At 31.9% G+C, this 5,535-nt stretch overlaps 1 long non-coding RNA gene across 1 annotated transcript; it reads left to right on the top strand.

Moving 5' to 3' along the window:
• Window positions 1-1,111: 1,111 nt before the first annotated feature.
• Window positions 1,112-5,131, top strand: LOC111691518. The gene is made up of 2 exons (XR_002762969.1): window positions 1,112-1,181; window positions 5,090-5,131. It is a non-coding gene; the product is annotated as an uncharacterized LOC111691518 (long non-coding RNA).
• Window positions 5,132-5,535: the final 404 nt, after the last annotated feature.

Genomic DNA, 5,535 nt, shown 5'->3' on the forward strand with positions numbered 1-5,535 from the left:
TTTTTCTTACTAATATCGTTTATTCAATTTGTTTATAGAGAATTAGATAAGGATTAATGATAGATATAACAATTGTCCACCTATCGTGATCACGAGCGGTCTCCCAATTGAGATTTATTCTCATTTATTTATATTCATTTATTTTATTGGTATCGTCGACTTAGATACTTTAGTTGTGATTTGAACGTAATAACGTTAATAAATATTAGTAATTGAACTATTTCGTTCTATTAATTTAGTGAATTGAGCATACTAAAATATAACTGAATTAGGTGTTGCTACTAGTTGCTAAATAAGCTATTTTGGGTCAATATTATCTTTGAACTCAATATTTAGTAACCGAATATTGAGTAGCTTAGAACCCTAGGGTAAATGGTTACTGGCGCCCTTAAACTAAACGGTCCTCTCAAAGATTGACCGCACGACCAGCTCCGGCTGAAGGCTAGCTTAGGGTTTTGCACTTCCAACTTGGACCTTTTTTTTTAAGATCAGGGTAAGTACATCAACCCTCAGCGAAACAAGAAGGTAGCAGAACGTTAAGACCCGAAATTGTTTCCAATACTTAATCAGTCATTTTTTCCTATTTTTAGCTATGAATATTGAAATAAAACTAACGACGGATTCGAAAATCTTGCACATCCATTTGCTTCTGCAGCTCAGTCCAATCTCCTGTCATAATAGGTCTCTTTTAGCAAACCACTGGAAATGTTGGAAAACTGCCTGGAATATGTGCACGAACAATTAGCGCATGGCACTGACGATTTTTAACAGACAATTTCTAGTAATTTACTGGAATAGGCGTAAATCACCTCCTTAATAGTGCGGTAGGTGCGTCTTAGGTAGTTGGAAGAAAAAATATGAATTTTGACAGAAGAATTTTTACCTCTTATATGTTTAGTACATTTTCCACTGAAGAAAGCAACAAGAAGCCTGCAGTGTGGCATTTTTGATATAAGGTTAGTTGGGGTAAATGTAATAGTTGACCTGAATTCTAACAAACGCAAAAATTTGAGAGTTCAGAGTGGCTTTCATTACGGATGCTACATTTCTGAACACACTACCAACTTGGTGCATGCATGGTTCTGTCAATTGTCAAAAAATATTTTGTCATTTTTCGAACAGCTGTTATGAAGTGCAACAGGTAGGAATTTGTGCTGTGATAAGAACCCGTAAAAATAAAGGTAGGCAAATATATTTCTGGCTTAAGGGCGAATTAAGTATATATTTTGGTTAGCGTATTGCATATTTTTAATGTGTTTAATTTTTTTCTATACAAGCTTATCGCACATTTGCCCCCTACATTTTGAAGTGCGTGGCTAATGTGTTATATCACACTTACCCCAGTTGATCCAGGTATATTACACTTGCCCTATTTTGATGTCACTAAAATGGCTAAGCGCATGACAATGTACCGTGCTTCCAAAGCTTTTAACATCTCATATAGTACCCTATATAGTCACCAAAAGGGTTTACGCGGAGTGAAAAGCTCTGGCAAGGGTAGAACATCTGCACTCACATCGACGGAAGAACAAAAGCTTGTCCTTGGACTTACGAGCCTCGAAAAATGGGGATTTGGGTTAAGTCGGAAGGAGGTCCTAGAAATAGTCGCTGAATATGTCACTAAAAATAACATCAAAACCCCTTTCAAAAACAATGTGCCGGGCCCAGATTGGTTTATTAATTTCGAAAAACACAACAACTTATTTAAAGGTTCCATAGGCAGTCGAGTTTGCTCACAGAAAAGCAACTGATCCTTTCATCATATACAAATATGTATTTCGATTTACTAGAAACAACGCTGAAAGATCTAGATTTGAACAACAAACCAAATCAAATGTGGAATTTGGATGAAAGTTGAAAGTTACTTTTCCATTGATCCGTCAAAATGTACAGTTGTGGGTTTAAGAGGAGTTGCTTGTTTCCGAACCGCTAGTTCACCTGGCCGAGAGAACACCACCGTTTTAATGTGTGCAAAGCAAATGCAGCCGGTGATAAAGCGCCACCATTAATTTCAATAAAACTTTTTGAAAATAACCATAAAATAAATACAATATTATCCCCTTATTTAACAACTAACAAATTTATTCCACTACATAAAATTACAAAGCTACATACAACATGATAATTTCCCACAATGTTCATAATTTACAATTAAATTTTTTTTGACAAATTATACAATACATATACGTATTTCAAAGCAACACTTGATTCAATCAAATTCTTTATTTAAATTATAATATTACGAAATATTTTTAATTATTAATATACTTAATACTTAATTATTAAACTTAAACTTAATTATTAATATACTTATACTTAATATACAATATCATTATTATAAACATCTTTAAAAAATATTTTTTTAAAACAAAAAATTAAAATAAATATTAATATACCTAATATTACATCAAAAATATAGTATACAGGGTGATTCAGTCATAATGTCATTAATTTTAACCACGTATTCGGAAGGCTTAATAAAGACAGAAAATCGGAAAAAAAAATTGTTTACTCGACTTTTAAAAATGAAGGAAATCAACCCATAACTCCCGCTACGAGGGCTGCCCTGCCGATGCCCGGATGCTCGGAAAATTTTGTAACGTAATGTCACGAACAGTTGTCGGCTAAAGGAACAGCGTTGCCAAGTTCAGGTTCAAGCTCGCCAGGTTAGTATTTGACATATAACCGACCACTTCGTACACTCGATGCACCTGGGCGACTACAGCTACTACGAAAACAGCCGGTATTTTAGATTTTAAATTAAATTTGTTGATACGATTTTCCTTTGATAAAAGACCGACAACTTTTTGCTACTACACTCGTATTAGTCTAGGGGCTAGGGGCCAGATAGGTTTCCGTAGCCAAACAGAATTCCACGGCTGCAAATAACTTATTTTTAAGTATTTTGACTTCTCGAAACCAAAAAACTTGGTGGCAAAGCCTGAAAGTGGTCAGTTTAATTGTTGTTAACAAATTGAATGTTTAAATGGCTGTAAAAAGTTTATTTTTATAGCTAGTACAATTTTTTATCTGTTAATTATTACGTTTTCTCACAACAAACATATATTTTTTTGAAAATTAAAAAAAGATTAACTTTAACCAAAGTTATTGCAAATTTAGTGCAAATATATTACATTTTCCGTCTCTGCGCGCACCAATTTTACCATATCTCTGGTTCAATTGGACGGATTGAGACGCACATCTCATTTTAAAACTTAAACTTTATTTTACAAGATAGGTAAGTTCCATTGATTAATTAATTTATTTAAAAATTAATGGCAGCTTAGAAAGTTGTGGAATTTCAACGAAAATGTTGGCTTTATTGGTTTATAAAACTTTTTTTGTTATTCAATTTTTATGAAAAGCCAAAAAAGTTACCGGTTATTGTTCCTCGCATCCTAACAATGATTTCATGCCTTGCTTGATTGTTAGAATGCAAAGAACAATATCCGGTAACTTTTTTGGCTTTTCGTCGAAGTTGAATAATAAAAAAAACCTTATAAACAATTAAAACCGGCATTTTCGTTGAAATTTCACAACTTTCTAAGATGCCATTAATTATTAAATAAATTAATAAATAAATGGAACTTAGAACCAGATATGGTAAAATTAGTGCGCACGGAGACGGAAAATGTAAGAAATTTGCACTAAATTTGCAATAACTTTGGTTAAAGTTAATTTTTTTTAATTTCCAAAAAAATACATATTTGTTATGAGAAAACGTAACTATTAGCGAATAAATTGTACTAGCTATAAAAATAAACTTTTTACAGCCATTTAAACATTTAATTTGTTGATAACAATTAAACTGACCACTTTCAGGCTTTGCGACCAAGTTTCTTTGGATTCAAGAGGTCAAATATTTAAGAATAAGTTGTTTGCACATCGGGCTCCTGGACTATATGGTGCACGTGTGCAAATTAAAACTGGGTTAAAAGGTTACTGAACCACAGGTTACCCTAGGTCGGAAACACGACGTACCGAGTTGTTTATTTGTCTCCGTCCCATTGTTTTTTTATGGAATATACAAGTCTCTCTTCTAATTGCAGTCAATATTTAAATACTGCATACAATTTATCCTCTCTTTATAATTTATCTAGTGAGTGTTGGTTTTTTATGACATTATTTCTGTAACGAAATTGAAATGGTTATGAAATGAAATTTAAATTATTTGAACTTTTGGGGTTTTGTAACTTCAATATTAAATCTTATTTAAAGTGAAACAGCTAATTTCTTTGCAGCCATAATAGTCACATTTGGTCAGATGAAACACACTACTACCCGCACACTACTCGTCGGTGGTATAGCTTTCAGAGGAGATTCGGTGTCAATGTCAATGGCGATCGTTTAATTGGGCCGCATTTTCTACCTGAACATCTGAATGGGCCGCGTTACTAATTTTTAGTAGAATTGTTTGAAAACCTTCCCCTTCGGGCTTACAGCAAATGTTGTTAAAATATTAAAATTATGATGCTAATAAAAACTGATTTTTGGCAAGGCATGCTCAGACCTCGAGGTTCTTGCTGGGCAACAATAACAATTTAATATGTTGATTGCATAAATAAAAAATAATTTATAGCATTTTAAATTATTATTGGTTGACGTGAGCAAAACCGTTTATTTATTGTCTTTATATGAGCGAAAATATATAAATATGGCAACGTTGCATCTAGGGCGCGTTGTTCATAGGTTCATATCGTAGCCGTGCATAATATTGTGACGTCAGCCGGTCAGTAACAGCCTGAAAAGGGGGTTAAATAATGATTTGAAAATATTTTTTTTCAGCTTAAATATGCATTTAAATTTTTTTTTAATCACGCCATCGTATTATACTCATTTTTCTCTATCTGCTCTTAAAATTAATGACATTATGACTGAATCACCCTGTATAAAGACATCTTTTACAATTTTCCCAAGAGTAATATAAAATTTAATAACACTATTTTTTATACAAAATAAAATAACCCTACCATTTTTCTCAAATATACCATTTTAAATACAAATTTTGTGAATAATTAAAAATTTTGTACTATACAAAAATATTACAATAATTTTCTTCAATGCTGCTAATCAATACATATTTTTCTAGGCTAATGCAGAACCTCGAAACGAGAAAAAACATTATTTCAAAGTAAGTTTATTATTATATTATATCTTATTTACTAATACAGGTACATATAGTAACATAATTCTTTTATAAATATAAATTATAAAAAAATTCTATACTTCAAATTTTCCACAAAACAAATTAGGTTTTTATTAGTATTATTAAAAATAATAAAAACATAGTAACTTGTTTTTGCAGCTTGCTATCATTTTTCAGAATAAAGCTACGAAAAGTAGGGTGCATCTGTTCTGCTGTTTTTCTAGCAATATTTCTAATGAAACTATAGACTTCCTTACATAGTTGAACGCAGAAAAAAATATCTTCCAGAATTGATAAAAAAATATATAGGGTGCCATTTGAACAAAAACAGTTGACTATAGTAATTTTGACATATGTTACCATGGAGACGATCTAATAATGTCATTTGA

The sequence above is a fragment of the Anoplophora glabripennis genome, unplaced genomic scaffold (genome assembly GCF_000390285.2).
Source record: "Anoplophora glabripennis isolate ALB-LARVAE unplaced genomic scaffold, Agla_2.0 scaffold288, whole genome shotgun sequence".
Taxonomy (NCBI): Eukaryota; Metazoa; Arthropoda; class Insecta; order Coleoptera; family Cerambycidae; genus Anoplophora; species Anoplophora glabripennis.